General features: G+C 34.2%; 1 protein-coding gene across 2 annotated transcripts in view; it reads right to left on the bottom strand.

The window, feature by feature from the left end:
- The window catches only part of LOC131436379 (uncharacterized), a 731094-nt gene that overhangs the window by 207332 nt on the left and 500371 nt on the right, over positions 1–23391 (bottom strand). The gene's annotated exons all lie outside the window — the stretch shown is intronic.

The following is a 23391-nucleotide window of genomic DNA, read 5'->3' as shown; positions in this document are numbered from 1 at the left end:
TACTGGAACTGAAATAGAGCTCTTGACCTGATCAAATCGGAATGATGTAGTTGCTTTACTTCCTGCTTAGTCAATTGTGCAGGCTAGAATGAACGAAATATATCACGTGTTAACACTTTATATCTACCCAGTAGGTACGAAGAAATGAAATTGCGCTTACTACGTTAAAACCGTCGGCTCGGGTACGAGAAAGACGTTTTGAGTTTTCTTCTTTAATACTTGTTGCTACAAAACATTTCAGGAAACTTTAATTTTGAATTATTTGATTATGTCATACAACTGCAAATTTTCTAAGTGCATAGTGTTAGTATCAATCCTCTCAGCTTTGTACAAAAAAAAAAGTATAATTATTTGAGGATTCATTGGGACTCAGAATTAAACGGGCTTCTGTTTTAATCCACCTAGTGTTGAAATGATACTTTTCTCATATCAACCATATGATTTTCTTCGATTCTTGAAAGAATAGCCAGAACCAATTTTTTTTTGGCCGTCTACTGATAATAGCTACCGATTGGAGTAGTTTTGAGGCCAGTTTAAAGAATTTTTTACGAGTTTGGTACGCTGCATCAAGTGTAAATGTATCATTTTCAATACACTTTATCCTCTAATTCCGGAATGAAATGAATCATAGGAATCATAGGAAACGTTAGCTAACGAAGATAAATTGATGAGACTTCTTTCGTTTCCTGACTCCGTAGTAACAAGCAAGCGGAAAATTCTCCGGATGTGAGAAGCTTGTTTAGCTACAATGACTAGAGTAAACATTCATCATGTATTAGTAGTTTAAACCATTTAGAAAATCAAATCGTGTTTGTTATCTTTTAGTAGGATCAATTGTGCAAGACAATATTTAATTACGTAAGTTCCACAAATTTCATGAAGATCACATATTCATCCTCTTATAGAATCCTAGGATACTATTCAATGTAAATCAAAAAATACTTTTAAAAATGAGTGGTTTGATCTCCATATTTTGCCTTCTTCCGAGAAATTTAATAACAAAACATGACCGTTTTTTATATAAAACTATCCAAAACATTTTCAAAAGTACTCATAGAGCTTTGCAGTATTCTATTAAAGACTGTCCCAGAAAGTATGGACGCAACCAAAAACCAGTACCATTTCGCAATGGCCCTGTTGTTTACATTCTTCAGCAGAACAACGTCGAAAAATTGTGTACAAATGGTGCACAGAACGCGGACTGTCACTGAGAAAGATAGCAAAAATGGAAGGAGTAAGTGAAAAAGCCGTGCAAAATGCAATCAGGAAGTTCGATGAGGATAACACCTTTGAGGATAAACCGAAAACGGGGAAAAAATAAGGTTCTGCTAAAACCTCAGTTGGATAAACATATACTGAAGTCGTTCGAGCAAAAGAAGGAGGTTTCAGTTCGGGATGTGGTAAAACATGTGGGCACTTCGAAGTCAAATGTTCTTCGTGCTAAAGACCGTTTGAATCTTCGAACCTATAAGAAGCAGAAACAACTAAAACGTAGTCCGAAACAAGAAGCATCGATCAGGCCGAGGGTCCGAAAGCTGTATACAATACGATTCTTACTGGAAATTTGAACTGCATAATCATGGACGACGAAACCTACGTGAAACTCGATTACAAATCCTTGCCGGGACCACAATATTATACGGCGCGAGAAGGGCAAGTGTTAAATCAGTCCGAGACATCGATTGAAGCCGAAAAATTTGGTAAGAATGCTATGGTCTGGCAAGCAATTTGTAGCTGCGGTAAGATTTCGAAACCCTTCATCACCACTGTTTCAATGAACAGCGAAATATACATCAAGGAATGTTTACAAAAACTACTTCTATCCATGACTCGAAATCAACGGTAGAATAGTATACTACCCAAAATGTCACTTTCGTCCCAAGAGACATGAAGCCACCAAATTGCTCACAACTTCGACCAATTGAGGAATTTTGGGCATTAACGAAGGTACATCTTAAGAAACATGTCTCGGCAGCCATTCAACAGTTCGAACAAGATTGGAAAAAAGTGTCAAAACTTGTCGCCAAGAAGCCTGTACGGAATTTAATGAGGAACGTTCGAAAGAAGTTGCGCCAGCTCGTCTACAATGGCTAAGTAGCAAATGTTGATAATAATATTCTGTTGTTGTAGTCTAATATTATCAGTGTATCGAATAAAATTTGAATATCTAACACTTGTAAGTTATTTACAGCCAAATCAAAGTGCGTCCATACCTTCTGGGACAGTCTTTATTTCACGTTCGCAAAAAAATGAATTTTACAGGTGACTTAATCCCTCATACGATGAAATTCTTAAAGATCTCTAATGACGGAAAATTTGCACCTTTTACCAGCCAAGCAGTTTCTGTGGCTCAGTCGATTAAATGACGTACCTTGTGATCTATTGATTCTCGATTCAAATCGCGGTAGTTGCTATCTTTATTACTGTTTATTTTATTTCAACGATTTTTGTTATCATGGAATTTCAGACACAATGTTAAATGTTGTTGTACGTAACTTTGAGTGAACTGCAATGCTCCATTTATGTGCATCTTATAAGATGTAAAATCGCAGGGTTTTTTCGAGGTGTGTGCTTTTATAATATATATCTCCTTGGGTAAGTGTGAGAAAAGTTAGAATGAATAAACTGATTTTTGAAACCCTTTTAGTAACACTAGCGTATAAAAATGTGCTTACTCCACCTAGTAGTAAAATGATACCTTTTTTATCAATCCGCAAGTGTTTTTTGCATGAATATTCTTCGGTGTGTTAGTTCTCATGACATTATTTGAATGATCATCGTTTTAAGCGCAATTTGAGATTTTAATCACTTATTACCATGTAATGTCGAAACTGCAAACCGGATCGAATTTGAATCTAACCGTGTGACAATCGATTGAAAATTCCATGAGATGTCGAAGGAAGTTCCTTTTAGGCTTCCAGAGCTGGTATTCAGGAACCAACATAATCTAAAACGATTCGTATGGCCATAAATTAATATGACGAATAAATTGCAATAGTTTTGAGTCCTACTTTCAAGCTTTTTAGGATTGGCATCTGCTATATCGGTTTGAATTTTAAAAACTTATCATCCTGTAATTTCAGAATTGGAAGTCAAAATCGGATAAAATTCATTACTTTTGTATGGGACCATGAATCCTTTAATTTGAATTTACACTTTTGAAATTTTGCCTTGTTGAGAAAACGATTGAGCTTTGAGAAACGATTCGATACTGGAACTGGAATTCGAAAATCTATTTTTTATATTTATAAAAAAAGTATAAATTAACGGCTTTAGTCAGTGGAATTATTCCTTCAACAAAATTATCATAAATTACATTGTCCACAGACCTCGTCGAATGACCGTAAGGGGTAAATGAAGTGACATGATTATAATAACGACACATTGTCTACTACGTTGTCGAAGACGAATACTTTTTATCTGCTTGCAGTGAAAAGTTAATTTCTTTTATGTGCCTTTTCACACGTACTGGAACAGCTGTGCAGAAGACACCAGCAAAGAAAAGTTTACCATAAGTCCGAAAAATAATTAAGGCATTACATTTCAGTTTTACCACTGTGCGGGACTGGCACTAAGCCAGACTCACTGCCTGGCACAGTCCTTTTTATGATGCCACTTTTTCGTCAAGGGACGTAACACTTTTGCAATATAGAATAGATTTGCATGCAGCAATAATCAGATATAGCTAAAACAATGCTACTTTAGATGTGTTTGTGTGCAATTCCACTTAACATAATCAGCCATACCCACTTGTTTGAAGTGATTTATTATGAATCGACAATGCATTACTCTCACGTAATCGATCTTTCAATTTATATTTCGATATAACAGTTCAGGCCCGTGCGCAGGAATCATCCATGGGGGGGGGGGGGGGGGGGTTTCAAGGGGAGAGGGGGGTGTCCAATTGGCTCATCCACTATATTGACAATGTAAAACGAATTCTGACAGGCTCGTGCGCAGAATTCATTAAAGGGGGGGGGGGGGGGGTTTAAACTATGTCAGTTTATAAATTGATAAAAAATAAAGCATTGAATATCGATATATAGCACGGCGGAAGATTGTTGTAAAATAATGCTCAGTTACGTTTTGAATGCAAATTTAATGCACATTGCTTTGAAGTATGTAGGATTAGTGTAATTATACATTAACAATGTAAAAATAGAGTTGTAAATGTGCAGTGATATAATGCATATGGTTACTTGGGAAGTCATGGCGTCAGTTTTTTGGGATACGCATGGCTTTCATTGACTACCTCTAAAAAGGTAAATCGATCAACAGTGATTATTATATTGACTTACAGGTGCGTTTGAAGGAGGAAATCGCAAAAAAAAACGACCGCACATGCAGAGAAAAAAATCCTTTTTCATCAAGACAACACGGAACCACCCGCGATCCCATATCAACCAGAATATTAGTTGATTTTCTGAATTCGATTGGTTAAAATTTGGTACAACTAATCGATTGTTGTTTTAACTAAACTGTCATTTTTGTTTTTCGATTAGCAGAAACGATGGTTGAAACAACTAATTTAACTGTTTGAAAAAAAAATGCTGTCAATTAGTGAGGACACATACCTTTCAATTTCAACAAATATTTTAGTCGGAATAACTGGTGTTGTTATTGAAACGAAATTCTGTTAGTTGAAAAATAAATCGGTTTTATTTGTTTTATTTTCATGATCATGTCAAGTCGAGATCAGTAAAGATCTAAATTTAAAAAAAATACTTCTGATTCGATCGGAAATGACTGATGTAGAAAAACGTTTTTAATCAGCAAAAGTGCCCGGAGGGGCGAGTGCGAAATTATTAAATTTACCTAAAAAAGAGTATTGAAAGATGATGCCTTCAAACGGTTGAACTAAAGTTATGCACTGATAATTTTGAACAACCGCAGGGAATTGGAATTTTGCGGCGGCAATTCAAACGCGCCATTCAATCGCAGCGCGTTCTGTGTGTTTGAAATCCTTCGCTCCTGTTACTTTTATAAATTAAATTCATGTCCAAAAGCGTTTTATTGCTAATGCATGAACATCATCATCGGTAACAAACAGCTGAAAGTAAAACAGTCTGCTGGAAGTAAATAATGATCGAATTTGAAGCATAAAATTTTTGCGCATACCTGAAAGATTACGAGATGATCATTCATTAACATTTTCTAATTTGTCACCAATTCTTTTTCATCTTAAACGAGGTTAACTTTATCACAACACCGCTGTTAGATGAACACTTGTTATCATAAAATTCTCAAATCGAATGAACACAATTTCACCAAACGCTTTAACCATCGATGTTGTTTTCATTGACATTTTGAAGCGACGCGAACAGATTTCAACTAAAAAAGTTGTTGATTCTGCATTGCGATTATTGTTTTGCTTTCAACTGTCTCCGGCATTTGACAGCATTCAAGACAACATATTTTTCAACTACTTGAATAAATGCAAATCAAAAACCATATTGGTTGAATCAAAAAGAAATTAGTTAAATCAACTATCGCAAAAATCAAAAACTGCGATATCGCAATTTTATGATCGAAGGGTTCTCCGTGAATGCACTATGTAAACTATGTCAGTTTATAAATTGATAAAAAATTGATAAAAAATATGAATTGTCAAGTTATTTGCACTTTAATATAATAAGTACTCCATTGTTCATGAAACTTAATTTAAAAAAAATCCTTCATGGGGGGGGGGGGGGGGGGTTAAAACCCCCAAACCCCCCCCCCCCCCTGCGCACGGGCCTGTAACAGTTTCTTAACTTCCTTTCTGTTTAACTGTTCTTCGCATTCTCACCAACCTCCACTCGCTGCTTGATAATCTAATCAATGATCCTCACTAAATGGTATTAAATTACTAGCGTTGTGCAATTACAGTGCCAAAGTTATGTTTTGATATCAGTGAACTGCAATAAAATACACCTGTAAATCATACCGATAGCAATCGTATAAATACTGAACCGAAAAATCCAACCGAGAACGAAATTAGCCACCGATTCTTTAACTAACCAAATTTCAAATAATTTCCACGCTGGCAGTCACCTGAAATAGTAATTTCACTATCTATCTGAGGTAATCTTTTTCGTATTTAAAATCATAAATCCAGCAACTCTGGAAATAACGATGCTCGACAGCTCTCACGATAACTAGTGCTAGTTTAACGTTCATAAAAACTTTTCCCACCAAACGTTCCTTCACCACTCATAAATTAGGTTATCGCTCTTCTCACAATGTTTGGAAACAAATTTGTCATAGAACGTGTACAAATTTTACTTCGTGTCATTGACATCAGACAACAAACGAAACATCTGAAGATTCCAATGTTTCCGTCGTACAGCAGTGACCCATCACTGTGGGGAATGCATGTGAACCAATACGAAAGGATGCTCGAGTAGAGTGCACGTAATACTACTGACATATATGTGACTTTCGAACAGTAACGTGATGACATACATGTTTCTGCTATATTAGTCTAGTTGTTCGCTACAAAACAAGCTTGAAATTTCGATAGTTCTCGCTGCCGGTAACGAATTCGAAACCGAAACTTGCGGTTTGAGTAGATCTGCACATTTTTTATTCCATATTATTCTGTAGTACTTCCATGAGTTTATTCGACTGTAATTCTGTCCAATGCTATCTGTCAAAAGTGATAGTTGAATATAGCCTCACTGATTAATGTTAAGATTTCTGTTGATTTCTGATAACCAGATAGTTTTAAAAAAGTTATTGTTTTCGATGCTGTCTCAGAATGGAAACAGCAAAACTCAAACTAACAATGTTTTTGATTGAATCTGCAACGTTTTATATATGATTTTTTCAGGAAGTGATTAGACGTTACTTTTTTGTAGGTAACAGTATAGAGTTTCAATTTATTCATTCAAGTTACTACATAAAGTTTCAATGTACTGTATTTTAAAGCAACAACGCTTGCTGTTGAAGTTGAATCACATAAACTCATTTGATTTTTAGATTTTAAAAATGCAACATGCATCAGCAGCTAACCCATTAGCAGCTTTTTTTAATTGAAAACAAGTCAAGAACAAACGGGTTGTTACGACTTAAATCGTGTTCTTGAAAAATTTCCATATTACTTTTCATGAATATTTAAATGCGCTACTAGACTACTCGACCCAGCATTCGTTAAGTTCGAGAAAAATTCAATACAAATAATTGATTCAAATTATCGCTAGAATGGAGTTAAGTCAATAAAATTATTAGTTGAAACAACTGAAACGCTAACAACACTCATCTTAGGAATAAGTCTTTATTTATTTATTTTTTTTTATAACTATTTATTGGAATATGAGTTAAAATTAAATTATTAAGATTTAAATTGGGTGTTCAGCCACAAGTGGTAACTTTTCAACCCTATTATATACATGATTTGGTTATTACCATGAAGACATCATTTGCTTCCGCAATTCTGAGATTTTTGTGTAGGGAAAATTCTAAACCTACTTGTATTGTGTAATGGGGAAAAGGAACTTATATACTAACTTACTAACTAATACAGAGAGCGAATCGATTCAATTCAAGATTGCATCGATTTTTGTCGGAATTTGCTTATAATATTATGTGACATTTCATCTAATGGTTCTATATTTGTGAGTCTGTGTAACTCACTTGTTCTAAACCAGGGATTTGCTGAAAATTTGTTTATAAATAAACAATTTGCTTTTAAGACAGAGCGTAGAATTTCTGTTTATAAGAGGATATAAACATTTACTATATTTATTACACTTTGCCTGGATTCCTTCAATGAACGTGAGTTTTTTGTCATACGTTAAATACCTAAGTATTTAGCTTGATCAGACCATGTCAATTCCAAACCATTCAATTTGAGTATGTGATTATTGTTTGGTTTAAGAAAAGAAGCTCTTGGCTTATGAGGAAAGATAATTAATTGCGTTTTTGCTGCATTTGGTTTAATTTTCCATTTTGACAGATAATCACTGAAAATATTTTAACTTCTTTGTAGGCGACTGCAGATCACTCTTAGATTTCTACCTGTGACTAACAGACTTGTGTCGTCACAGAATAGCGATTTCTGGCAACCAACGGGTAGATTTGGAAGATCAGAAGTGAAAATATTATACAACATTGGAGCTACGCTCGAACCTTGCGGAACTCCGGCTCGTACGGGTAGCAATTCAGATTTACAATTCTTATAGCTAACCTGAAGAGTACGATCAATTAAATAATATTGAATCATTTTGATCAAATAAATAGGAAACTGGAAATCAGACATTTTTGCTATTAAACCTTTGTGCCAAACACTGTCGAATGTCTAGAAGAGCAACTCCAGTGGATAACCCAGAAGAATTATTTGCTTTTATCATGTTCGTTACTCTGACAAGTTGATGAGTAGTTGAATGGTAGTCATGACGAAATCCAAACTGCTCTGGTAAAAAAATTGAATTCTCATTTATATGAGTCATCATTCTCAACAAGATAATTTTTTCAAAAAGTTTACTGATAGAAGAAAGTAAGCTAATTGGACGATAACTTGATGTTTCTGTTGGGTTTTTATCAGGTTTGAGAATAGGAATTATTTTAGCGTTTTCCATCTTTTTGGGAAGTAAGCTAATGAAAAACACTTGTTGAAAATTTTAACCAGGAGTCTCAAGGCAACATCGGGAAGATTTTTAATAAGAATGTTAAAAATTTCATCATTACCAGGAGCCTTCATGTTTTTAAGTTTCCTAATAATTGATTTAATTTCATCAAAATTCGTCTCAATAATGTCATCTTGTGAAAACACTTGGGTTGAAATATGATCATATTTCAGTGAGACTTCATTTTCAATAGGACTCACAACGTTCAAATTAAAATTGTGAACACTCTCGAACTGCTGAGCAAGTTTTTGAGCTTTTTCGCCATTCGAAAGAAGTATTTGATTTCCTTCCTTGAGAGCAGGAATTGGTTTCTGAAGTTTCTTAAGACCCTTAGAAAGTTTCCAGAAAGGTTTAGAATAAGGTTTAATTTGTTCAACTTCTTTAGCGAAATTTTAATTTCGCGAAAGAGTAAATCTATGTTTAATTTCTTTTTGTGAATCCTTAACTATGTTTTTCATAGCAGGATCACGAGAACGTTGATATTGTCGTCGACGAACATTCGTCAACCGAATGAGCAGTTGAAGATTGTCATCGATGACAGGAGAATTTAATTTAGTTTGAGCTTTGGGAACTTTCTAGCTTCGATAATATAATGATTCAAATTATCAATTGCTGTGTGGATGTCCGCAGAATTTTCTAAAATAGTTTCATGATCCACATGATTTTCAATGTGAGATCTGTAATCCAACCAATTAGCTCTATGATAGTTGAATATAGAACTAATTGGATTAATTATAGCTTCGTTGGAAAGTCTGAATGTTACAGGAAGATGATCTGAGTCAAAGTCAGCATGTGTAATCGGTTCACTACAAATGTGACTTTGATCTGTTAGAACCAGATCAATTGTAGACGGGTTTTTCACGGAAGAGAAACAAGTCGGATTACTGGGATGAAGAACTGTGAAGTAACCAGCTGAGAGTTGATTATGAAGTATTTTACCATTACTGTTATTTTGCCTACAATTCCACTGGACATGCTTAGCATTTAAGTCCCCTTTTACGAAAAATTTCGGTCGATATCTTGTGAGTTTTTGAAAATCGCCTTTAAAGAAATTTAATTGTTCGCCGGTGCATTGAAATGGCAAATATGCTCCAGCGATGAAATAAATTCCATGAATGGTTTCAACTTCGATTCCCAAGCTTTAAATAACTTTAGTATTGAAAGAAGGTAAAATTTGATGTTTAATTTGCCGTTGGACAAAAATGCAACTCCACCACCCATTCCAGTAAACCTGTCAAATCGATGAACCACATAATGTGGATTACTTTTCAATTTGACATTTGGTTTAAGAAAAGTTTCTGTCACAATGGTAATATGGATTTTATGAAATTTGAGAAAATTATAAAATTCATCTTCACTCGATTTCAAAGATCGAGCATTCCAATTTAAAATATTCAAATGATTATTTAATATCACTGTTAAATTTTAAATTCATTATAATGTTATTTGCAAATTGCCATCCAATTTGAAATGCTTCAAAAACTGATGAAGTCGAATTCATTCGGATGATCATTTGAAAAAGTGGATTTTGTAGGTAGATCATTTTATTTTCAGTTATATCGCCTAAATCAACTTCATTTAAAGAAGCGAATGGCATTGAAGGAATATTTGTAGGTAGACTGCCATTAGAAGAAGATGATATGGCCGATCTACCTATTAGTAAATTGTTTTCGTTAGAAGATGAACTGCAAGGCGGTCCTGTGTTTTGATTATTTACATTAGTAGAATTAAGTGGTAGATTTCTACCTGTTATACTAGCAAAACTGAAATTAGAAGAAGATGATGACGAGGTCGATCTACCTGTCAATAAATTGTTTTCGTTAGAAGAGGAATGTTCAGGCGTACCTATTTTTTGTTTTAAAATCGAAGAAATAAGTGGCTTAGAAGAATTAGGCGTGGCATTTGTAACGGTTTTTTGATTTTCAGGTATGTTCTGTAAATTTAAGGTCGTTGATTTGACTTGTTGTCTAAGCGAACGAGCGTTTAAAATTTTTTCCTTGACAGGACATTTCAAACGACGTTCATAATCTTCCAATCCATCAACCAAGACTCGACTTTCTCCTCTTCGTCCGATTTGAAATGAGACTTTTACTTCCGGGAGAAAAGAAGAAAGCTCAGTACGGAATGCTTTGAAGTCAGAAATCATCACCGTCACTGGTAGATTGTTGTTTATTCCCAGATCGACAAGCGTCCATTTTGGGAATTTTTGAAGAATTTTCTTCTATGTCGGTACAATCGGATTCAGGAAGAATCTCGTAAATTTGTTAGACGGCATAGGATCAGCGGAAGGGAAATCCGTCCGTTGTCTTTTATTTTTACATTCAGATTCTATAAGATCGTGAATGTTATTAGAAAAATGTTGAATAACGGATTGTGATTTATTCCGTATTGAATTATTTTTAGCCTTAGGTTTGTTGCCTTTCCGGTTGGAAGCAGGCATTTTTGAAATGAATGGAATTTTGAATTTTGAAGTTTGAATAATAGTTCTTTGAATAGCTAGCCTTAAAAAAGGCTGATTAATTTCTTAGTTACTCTAATATCACTCTTTGTATAGCCTTGAGAAAGGCTGACTAATTTTTAGTCTTTAAAAAGACTGTTAGTGAATCAGGTAGCCTTGAAAAAGACTGAAGCCTTGAATCAATGAAACTCTAGGTAGCCAGAAAAAAATTCTAGGAGCCAAGAGCTATACGCGTGCGGTGCGAACGACTGTTCAACGATAAGTCTTTATATTTTATGTTTTAACACTGTGTAGAAATAAGTGCACGACCTCAATATTTAAAAGCAACCATGCGTCTCCAATAAAATCCTATTCGAAAGAAACGCATGGTGCCTAGTACTAGGGGCATCCGGTAGTAGCAAATCAAGTCTGAGAGATTGAATCATCAAGAATGAAAATACGGAAATCACCATATACATCATACAGGTTTTTTTTTCTATCGTAATATCTAACGCATCTGTTTTGAATAATCCCAATATATTCCTAAACGGTTATTGCCTTTCTCATAAGGCAAAGTTATGCCATCACTGTGAAAACAGTTTTTCCATATATTGTGACAAATAATGTTTTTCGGAGATGGTTGAATTTTTTCGGAGATGGTTGAATTGATGTTCATAAATGATTTAAATGAAAGTATGAAATGAAAAAAGAATAATTCGTCATCAGCTTTTAAAGGAGGCTGGTAGGGTCTTATACTTTTCAAACTTCTTTTTTGTATTTTCTTTTCATTTCAAGAATATTCTGTGAAATGTTCAAGCTTATTGGAACAAAACTCAGCAAGTTATGAGCCTTTATCTTTGCCTATCTCATACTGCGAAGAAGTAAGAGCTCGGCGCACAGGCTCAAGATTTCTGCTTCGATTGACAAAGTTCAAACTCAGACCAACACAGATAAAAATAGTCTTGAATTTAGCCTCAAACTCATCCCTATCTTCTCTCGTTCTCTCTCTCTCTATCCCCTCAAATCTATGAAATGTATACCATGCAATGTACTGACTCGATGTAAAAAACTCCCCCTTCCCTATAAATCCACAACATCATACCTCACAACCACCACAAAATTCCTACCCCAAACTGATACAAATCCGGTAAATGACCAGAATTAGGTTAAAACCGGGGATAAATAAACGATTGCTAATAATGCTTCGATTGACTTGAAAACTTGACAAAACATTCGTGAAATGTTTCATTATGACAAATTATTAAAAAAATCATGCAAAATCACATCACTATTTACAGTTACCAGCGCCATTGACGAGCGATTGTGAGCTCACAAAACGATATTGAAATTCTAAAAAGTAGAATAAAACAAATTAAAAAAAAGTCAAACCAAGAAATGTTTATGAATTTGGTAAAGATTTAGAATACTATTATTATTTTTTTTGTCTCTATTACAGAGGTTTTAACCTTAAGATTAATCGCCTTTTCGCGTCAGAATATCTTTCTGGCCTTACATGTGAAGTTGGGAATCGAACCTAGGTGGTTTGTGTGAAAGACATCGACTTACCCATCACGCTATACCCGTGCCCACATTATTTTTCATATTTTAAATGCACATGCAATAATTCTGAACGATAAATATCTAATTCATCAATAAACCAATTGTTCATCCCGTTAATTGATGACTAATCGAAATACCATTTATCACATTGGCTTCCTATATTCACCTCTGGCAACTCTAAATCTTCTAATTAATTATTTTGTCTTTTCTGATCTGATTGAATGTTGAATTTATTTTAATTACTTAGGAAGAGTCTTATTTTGGGTATGACAGGGTGAACAGCGAATCAAGTCTTTCACTGTGAGTAAATAGAAGCATTACTTGCACCAAGTAACCAAGTAACATATTCAATTTTTATGAATACTTGTAGCAGTCTTCAGTGTTACTTCATAAATCTAGCATAAAACTTAAAACGACACAAAATTCTACTAAAAGTCATTATAAGATAATATTCCAGCTAAGTAGACCATTTTTCATAAGACTTATGAAGTAAACTAAAGTATCAAACCTGTGTTAAATCTATTTCGAAATGATCTAAAATTCCAGATAGTTTTCAGATCAGTTTTATAATAAACAAGTTTTCTTTGAAAAGTGGTCACGTTGATAGCATTTTTTTCTGAAAAATGTGTATTCCATGCCGTTTTCGATAGTTGCATACTAAGAATATCTTAGATTTATTACTATTTTGAGGCTTTCGCTCAATGTAAAAAGTTTATACTACACTGCACTTAAAAACCTTAACATAACAAAAGGATATGGATTAGACGTAATAACAACAATATTAGCAACCAAACTTACAACATCTTTACACCATATCTTGAAACTTATCTGTTAAAAACAAAACATTTCCTGAAATATGTAAATTCTCCTTCTTAGCATGTGTTTTTAAATCTGGCTCATAATAAGATGTGCGTAATTATCGAGGGAAACGCATTCCAAAATAATTTGAAATAATGATAAATGGTAAAATATTTCAATAAGTAATTCAACGAATCTCTTGGAATTTGGAACTTTGGAAGCTATATTGCCCATACTTGCATATCAGCCCCATATTGAAAATCGAGTTGAGAAAAAGATGAATTCATATTTCGGAAATAATTTTGCTTTTTTCCACTACTGTGATGATTGGTCTATGATACTATTGAATCACATACATGGATTACATTAGTAATTTTTCATCTGAAATTAAATATGTCATTCATTTATATAGAATCCTACATGTTTAGACCCATATGCGAGTACTTTTGTTAACAAACGAAAAGATACTTGCATACCGGTCCCATCTTAGTATGCTATGCTTCTCTCGCACGTGTTGTTGAATTTTTCATTCGTGTAAAACTTTTAATCGTTCGATATAATTAGGCTTGTGAAAGCATGTCAAACAGTGACGTTGTAAGTTTCAACAACAGAGAGAAATATTCGGAAATCTCGCGTTCAGCACAGTACATTCGAGATAATTCCAATTTGAAGTATTCGCATATGTCTACATCTGATTTTGGTCAAAGTTATGGCAAAAGAACTGAATCTTTTTCTAGATTTGTTACTTCGAAGGATGAAATTGTGAGCATAAATAAGAGCAATACTTTTGGTTCTGAAGGAAGCTTTTTGGGCTAGAAAATGAAATGGGTAAGTAAAATATCCAAGAAGCATTATTCTACCGTCTAGGTCTAAAGATCGATTCAAAGATAGTTTATCTTACATTACCTAAATTTTTGCATGCATTGTCAGCGCTAAATATTGGTACAGCGTCCAGAAAAAAAAATTGAGCAACCTGTACATTTTTTAGTTATTAAAATGTGATTTTCAATGCGTGGGACAGATATGCGAGTACTTTCCAGATGGAACAGACCCAACTTGATATTTTTTTTTTCCAAATTTTGCTAAACTCCAAATTATTTTTGCAGTTTTCGATAATAGGGTAAAAATAGATGTTATCTGTCGGGCTAATTTAAAAGTGGCCTGAACCAACTGCAGAAAAGTTTTTGATAGAATTCTATCTATAAATAAACAAAAACTGCTGGAATGGTTTGAATCATATTTTACTAAACGTAAACAATTTGTACACTATCAAAACATATTTTCCAAATCAATCAACGACAATGATTTAGAACGATCATGCTATACCCGTATTCTACCGTATTGTATTTAACAACGGTATCAGTGTCAAAACCGCTCTTTGCATGAAGTTGATTCGTTTAATGCCCCCGGTGGGAAAGTCACTTACTCAAAAATATTCTAAATCGATGCCTTTCACGCAGCCCGCCTTGGTTCGATTCCCAACCCCGCAATTTTCTGGCCCGAAGAGGCAAATGACCATACAGTTAAAATTTTTAAACTATTAAATTTATATAAATCGGTCCATCCATCTCCGAGAAAAGTGAGTAACATTATCTGTCACACACATACATACCCATATTGGAATTGATCATTGATCAAATTTAACAACCAAATGACTGACACTTCCAGTTCCGGTAGTTTCAAATGTGATGTCACCGATATACCATACTTTTATTCTATCTGCTCTAGTTTTGCAGATGATTGAACCGTTTGAGACAACTTTATGGTCATTTGAAAATCATTTTAAGGCCATTGATCGAGTGCGGAAGGCTTATGGCGAATTCTATTGACTCCGCAAGTAAAATCTTATAAGTGACTTAACCACCAAACCAAACTATGAGCAGCAATCTAACAATCACTCCTTGAATGAAGAACTAAAATATACGATTGTAATACTACCGAATTTCATTCTAATTCTCAATGCGACGGATCGGGCAACCAGGCATTGAACATCTCCAACTTTTCTAGAAAAAGAATTATTACGCGGACAAAGGAAAATAACTTTCAAATTTCATTTCATGACCATATTGTTTACAAAGCAAATTTACAATTGGGATTGAACACCTCTGGAATATTTACTCGATCTACATTCGCAACGATGTTGCTCATGGGTGGGGTTGACTGCCTTGCTTTGCTCGAACGCTTGAATTTGTTATTCCCAAAGAGACCTCTTCGATAACGTAATCTCCTCGAGACATAAAATACAATATACGGACAGCATGAGCCATTTAGATTTATTTGCTAACGGTGCACTGAGCTCAACAGCTTTGTTATTTTAATTTGTTGTCCAATGTATTTTACTAAAGATTACTTGACCTTTTTCGTGCGATTTCTGTTGCTTATTTGGTTGATTTATTTGAATTTTATTGAAGCATTAATTGAATAAAATAATCTGTTCTAAATAAGTGTAAGCAATGTATTTATATCAAATAACAATTCAACTATCTGGTTTAACTAACAACTAATCGGATGGTGTGAGACAAGTCTACCGCTAGAACAGTTTCATTTTTTTCATTAAAACAGTAGTGAACGAATTGCACCTGATGTACAATCAATCTCACGTTCCGGTAAGCAATTGCATTTCGTATCGTCCACCTGCTACTGTCCGTTTCCATGTATAATAAATTACATCCAGAGAAGAGAGATGGAGGAAAAACACTGCCATCTGCTAATTAACGAGCTGGTGCGGATCTGCAATGTGGCTTTTGTGATGCATTCTTCCACATCACAGTAATGATGTGGCTTCAATAATCTTTGAAGCAAACAGTTTTTGTCGGTTAGGGAAACATCGTCCGGTTAAGTCTGCTTTTAGTTTACAATGGAATGGTTTGAAAACATGTCGAAAATGAAGACTGATGACGGAATGATTTTTAATCTCTTGCAAATATTCTAACTAGAAAACCGTAATCGCTTTATACCAGAAATATACCTATCCAAAGATTGTATCAACAAACAACACTTATGGATTTCGGAGGTTTTAGTTTGGTTAAAACTTCTAAAACAGTTGCGAAGACTAATTCAGCCTCCAATAACAAATTTAAATGGGTTTCTTTAAAATGCATACCACAATCTTCAAATCCGCCAAATCAGCTTGGCATCCAGTCGCTTAAGTGCCTCTTCACTCGATCGATCTACCGTGCTCGCTGACGTTACATAAAAAAGGAATACAATCCCTTAGCATAGCTTAGCTTAGTTGACCGCCCTTGAGTTTCCCGTCATTGATCAGAAACCAGTTGAAATTGCATATTGAACCAAATGCATGATACTTGGGGACATACTGACATAGAACATGGACTGATCAATAACGTAGATGGCCACTCCCATGCAGGTCAATATATCTAGATCGGACTCTAATCGCGTAGTTTCGCTCTGAAAATTTTCTCGGGTCGCACCTACCGTTTTACTTGTAGTCAGAGTCGCCCGCGTGTAGGTTCAAAAACGAAAACGGTATTAGTTCAACACTTGTTGCTACTAGTAACCGAGGAATTCTCTGCATCATCACAAGTGTCACAGGAAAGGAGTGGTGTTAGTGGGGCGAGGATATGATCAGGATTTATCATGGTAGATAATGTGATCTACTTATTACTTATAACATAATCATGTGTTTATTGCTCTGGGTAGCCGGCTACCGAGAATACGTTGCAATTTTATCACGTTTTGTATTAAAATGATAATTATTATTATTATTATTATTATTATTATTATTATTATTATTATTATTATTATTATTATTATTATTATTTTTATTATTATTTTTATTATTATTATTATTATTATTATTATTATTATTATTATTATATGCTTCCTACTAAAATACGAAATTTTCTGAAACTTGCAAAACTCCGGACACCCGGCTGTCGGGAGGTTCGCTATCATTTCATATATTTAATTCATTGTGATATGTATTTTTTTGCAATAGACAGCCGTAATACTGACAAGATATCACACGAACAACAATGTCTTACGCGATACGAAGTTTTTTTTAATAACTATTTATTGGAATATGAGTTAAAATAAATTATTAAGATCTAAATTGGGTGTTCAGCCACAAGTGGTGACTTTTCAGCCCTATTATATATATATGATTTGGTTATTACCACGAGGACATCATTTGCTTCCGCAATTCTGAGATTTTTGTGTAGGGAAAATTCTAAACCTACTTGTATTGTGTAATGGGGAACAGAAACTTATATACTAACTTACTAACTAATACAGAGAGCAAATCGATTCAATTGAAGATTGCATCGATTTTTGTCGGAATTTGCTTATAATATTATGTGACATTACATCTAATGGTTCTATATTTGTGAGGCTGTGTAACTCATTTGTACTAAACCAGGGAGGACGCTTCAAAATCATTTTCAGAATTTTATTCTGAATCTTTTGAAGCGTTTTCTTCCTGGTGGAACAACAACTTGACCAAATTGGTACTCCATAAACATGGCTGGTCTGAACATTTGTTTATAAATTAACAATTTGTTTTTTAGGCAGAGCTTAGAATTTCTGTTTATAAGAGGATATAAACATTTAATATATTTATTACACTTTGCCTGGATTCCTTCAATGTGATCCTTGAAAGTGAGTTTTTTTTGTCATACTTAAGTATTTAACTTGATCAGACCATGTCAATTCCAAGCCATTCAATTTGAGAATGTGATTATTGTTTGGTTTGAGAAAAGAAGCTCTTGGCTTATGAGGAAATATAATTAATTGCGTTTTTGCTACATTTGGTTTAATTTTCCATTTTGACAGATAATCACTAAAAATATTTAAACTTCTTTGTAGGCGACTGCAGATCACTCTTAGATTTCTACCTGAGGCTAACAGACTTGTGTCGTCACAGAATAGTGATTTCTGACAACCAACGGGTAGTTTTGGAAGATCAGAAGTGAATATATTATACAACATTGGAGCTACGCTCGAACCCTGCGGAACTCCGGCTCGTACGGGTAGCAATTCAGATTTACAATTCTTATAGCTAACCTGAAGAGTACGATCAATTAAATAATATTGAATCATTTTGATCAAATAAATAGGAAACTGAAAATCAGAAATTTTTGCTATTAAACCTTTGTGCCAAACACTGTCGAATGTCTAGAAGAGCAACTCCAGTGGATAACCCAGAAGAATTATTTGCTTTTATCATGTTCGTTACTCTGACAAGTTGATGAGTAGTTGAATGGTAGTCATGACGAAATCCAAACTGCTCTGGTAAAAAAATTGAATTCTCATTTATATGAGTCATCATTCTCAACAAGATAATTTTTTTAAAAAGTTTACTGATAGAAGAAAGTAAGCTAATTGGACGATAACTTGATGTTTCTGCTGGGTTTTTATCAGGTTTGAGGATAGGAATTACTTTAGCGTTTTTCCATCTTTTTGGGAAGTAAGCTAATGAAAAACACTTGTTGAAAATCTTAACCAGGAGTCTCAAGGCAACATCGGGAAGATTTTTAATAAGAATGTTAAAAATTCCATCATTACCAGGAGCCTTCATGTTTTTAAGTTACCTAATAATTGATTTAATTTCATCAAAATGCGTCTCAATAATGTCATCTTGTGATAACACTTGGGTTGAAATATGATCATATTTCAGTGAGACTTCATTTTCAATAGGACTCACAACGTTCAAATTAAAATTGTGTACACTCTCGAACTGCTGAGCAAGTTTTTGAGCTTTTTCGCCATTTGTAAGAAGTATTTGATTTCCTTCCTTGAGAGCAGGAATTGGTTTCTGAGGTTTCTTAAGAACCTTAGAAAGTTTCCAGAAAGGTTTAGAATATGGTTTAATTTGTTCAACTTCTTTAACGAAATTTTCATTTCGCAAATAGTAAATCTATGTTTAATTTTTTTTTGTAAATCCTTAACTATGTTTTTCATAGCAGGATCACGAAAACGTTGATATTGTCGTCGACGAACATTCTTCAACCGAATGAGCAGTTGAAGATTGTCATCGATGATAGGAGAATTTAATTTAGTGTGAGCTTTGGGAACTTTCTAGCTTCGATAATATAATGATTCAAATTATCAATTGCTGTGTGGATGTCCGCAGAATTTTCTAAAAAAGTTTCATGATCCACATGATTTTCAATGTGAGATCTGTAATCCAACCAATTAGCTCTATGATAGTTAAACATAGAACTAATTGGATTAATTATAGCTTCGTTGGAAAGTCTGAATGTTACAGGAAGATGATCTGAGTCAAAGTCAGCATGTGTAATCGGTTCACTACAAATGTGACTTTGATCTGTTAGAACCAGATCAATTGTAGACGGGTTTTTCACGGAAGAGAAACAAGTCGGATTACTGGGATGAAGAACTGTGAAGTAACCAGCTGAGAGTTGATTATGAAGTATTTTACCATTACTGTTATTTTGCCTACAATTCCACTGGACATGCTTAGCATTTAAGTCCCCTATTACGAAAAATTTCGGTCGATATCTTGTGAGTTTTTGTAAATCGCCTTTAAAGAAATTTAATTGTTCGCCGGTGCATTGGAATGGCAAATATGCTCCAGCGATGAAATAAATTCCATGAATGGTTTCAACTTCGATTCCCAAGCTTTCAATAACGTTAGTATTGAAAGAAGGTAAAATTCGATGTTTAATTTGCCGTTGGACAAAAATGGCAACTCCACCACCCATTCCAGTAAACCTGTCAAATCGATGAACCACATAATGTGGATTACTTTTCAATTTGACATTTGGTTTAAGAAAAGTTTCTGTTACAATGGCAATATGAATTTTGTGAACTTTGAGAAAATTAAAAAATTCATCTTCACTCGATTTCAAAGATCGAGCATTCCAATTTAAAATATTGAAATAATAATTTAACGTCACTGTTAAATTTTAAATTCATTATAATATTATTTGTGAATTGCCATCCGTTTGAATTGCTTCAAAAAGTGATCAAGTCGAATTCATTCGGATGATCATTTGAAGAAGTTGATCTTGTAGGTAGATCATTTTATTTTCAGTTATATCGCCTAAATCAACTTCATTTAAAGAAGCGAATGGCATTGAAGGAATATTTGTAGGTAGACTGCCATTAGAAGAAGATGATATGGCCGATCTACCTATTAGTAAATTGTTTTCGTTAGAAGATGAACTGCAAGGCGGTCCTGTGTTTTGATTATTTACATTAGTAGAATTAAGTGGTAGATTTCTACCTGTTATACTTGCATAACTGACATTATAAGAAGATGATGACGAGGTTTATCTATCTGTCAATAAATTGTTTTCGTTAGAAGACGAATTGGAAGGCGTACCTGTTTTTTGTTTTAAATGCGAAGAAATAAGTGCCTTAGAAGAATTAGGCGTGGCATTTGTAACGGTTTTCTGATTTTCATGTATGTTCTGTAAATTTAAGGTCGTTGATTTGACTTGTTGTTTAAGCGAACGAGCGTTTAAATTTTTTTCCCTGGCAGGACATTTCAAATAATTGGATTTATGATTTCCATCGCAAATTGAACATGAAAATTTATCAGTGGTTTCATTCATTGGACAAACGTCTTTCGAAGGCAAATTACCACAATTCAAACACTGTATATCCATATGACAATTTTTGGTTCCATGACCGAAGCCTTGGCAACGACGACATTGCGTTAAGTTTACAACACGATTATGCCGTTTATAATGTTCCCAATGAACTTTAATGTGGGAAATGAAACGTACTTTTTCTAAAGTTTTCAAATTGTTTACATCACTTCGATTGAAGTGTATTAGGTAAAGTTAATGGGAAATTCCAGAGCGTGGTTTAGAAGTATCATTCGTTTTTTTTTATAAGTATTACTTGGGAAGGGGCAAAGCCAAGCAATTCTTTTAGTTCATTTTTAATTTCATCAGTACTTTGGTCATTAGATAAGCCTTTCAAGACAGCCTTGAAGGGTCTGTCTGATTTTATATCATATGAATAAAATTTATGAAGTTTCTCGGACAAATATCGAATAAGACGTTCGTAATCTTCCAATCCATCAACCAAGACTCGACATTCTCCTCTTCGTCCGATTTGAAATGAGACTTTTACTTCTGGGTGAAAAGTAGAAAGCTCAGTACGGAATGCTTTGAAGTCGGGAATCATCACCGTCACTGGTGGCATAGATTGATGTTTCTTCCCAGAACGACAAGCGTCCATTTTGGGAATTTTTGAAGAATTTTCTTCTATGTTGCTACAATCGGATTCAGGATGAATCTCGTGAATATTGTTAGACGGCATAGGATCAACGGAAGGGAAATCCGTCCGTTGTCTTTTATTTCTACATTCAGATTCTATAAGATCGTGAATGTTATTAAGAAAATGTTGAAAAACGTATTGTGATTTATTTTGTATTGGATTATTTTTAGCCTTAGGCTTGTTGCCTTTCCGGTTGGACGCAGGCATTTTTGAAATGAATGAAATTTTAAATTAAATTAACTAGGCTAAATTAGACTTCGATTAGACTTCTAGTTTGGAAAAGTCTTGATAAAGACTGATTTTGTGGTAGTCTTAATAAAGACTTAATAAAGACTGATTAGTTCGAAGAATAGTTCTTTGTATAGCTAGCCTTAAAAAAGGCTGAATTATTTCTAAGTCACTCTTATATCACTCTTTGTATCACTTAGTCACTCAAATGTCATTCTTTGTATAGCCTTGAGAAAGGCAGACTAATTTTTAGTCTTTAAAAAGACTGTTAGTGATTCAAGTAGCCTTGAAAAAGACTGAAGCCTTGAATCAATGAAACTCTAGGTAGCCAGAAAAAATTTCCAGGAGCCAAGAGCTATACGCGTGCGGTGCGAACGACTGTTCAACACCGACTACGCGATACGAAGTAAAAACAAAAAAAATGAATTCTCCTCGCAGTCTAAGCTATATTTTCATCCATCCTTGTTAATCACGGTTTCACTTCACGCTCGCATTTTACACTTAGCGTTTAACCCGAAGAAAAATAGATCAAACGTTCCCCGAATAATCGTCGGAATTTAATCTAGCCCGATTTTTAGTAAGGATAAATATAACAAGATTGTAAATAAGAAAAAATATCTCTAAGCAACGATCTCACCAGCATCCAGCTTCTCCTATTCGCATTGCTGTAAGCAAAGCGAGATGACACACCACTACTGAAAAAAATAAAATAAAATAAACACTCGCGGATGGGTTTGCAGTAGACCAATTTTTGATATTCAGTTTGAATCACACGATTTTATTTTATTTTTTCAGTATCTGAAATCTGATAACATAAATCTGTTAACACCGACATCGATATGCAGATGGCGCTTCGATCGGTTGACGTCGTTTAATTTTATCGGTAAAATCGAATCGGTTGACATCATTTAATTTTGGGCGGTAAAATCGCAGTTTCCGACGCTAGAACATTTTTAAGTTTCGCGAATCAGCTATATTCAATAAATAACACTTTTCCCCTATGACTTATTTTCTGATTCACGGAATCAATGTAAGTTATGGGGTAAACAAATAAATCTTACAAAAGTAGTTAAATTCGCCAATCTCACTGTAATTTACCCAATAGAAAAATTCTGTTCCATTATGAAAGAAAAACTCCCGAAAACAGGCAAGGATTTCAGAAACGACAAAGATTTGTAGAAAGAGTGAACAAAAATGCGTAAGAAAGATGGCACAAGTGTAGAATAGAATTTGATGGGTAGTATTAAGTTCACGGTGCGTGCATTTACCCTAGGAGAGAAGGTTGAAAAAGCCAACTTGGCAAAAACAAAGCTAATGTGTGTCGATCAAAAATATCGGACTTAAAAGAATTTTTTGTGATCATCTTTATCTATTGCATTTTTTCGAGTATAATCCTTAATAAAAATATACTCTACAGTTTGAATTTTTTTACACATATCCTGTAACTCCAGAAGCGTAAGTGATATCCGGATAAAATTTCTGAATTGTTTATGGGGCCCTTTCATTTGAATCTGATGTCATTCATTTGTATCTTATAAAATTGAAAATAAA

Source organism: Malaya genurostris, chromosome 3 (assembly GCF_030247185.1).
Source record: "Malaya genurostris strain Urasoe2022 chromosome 3, Malgen_1.1, whole genome shotgun sequence".
NCBI classification, from domain to species: domain Eukaryota; kingdom Metazoa; phylum Arthropoda; class Insecta; order Diptera; family Culicidae; genus Malaya; species Malaya genurostris.
This window is presented reverse-complemented; position numbering and strand designations above follow the sequence as displayed.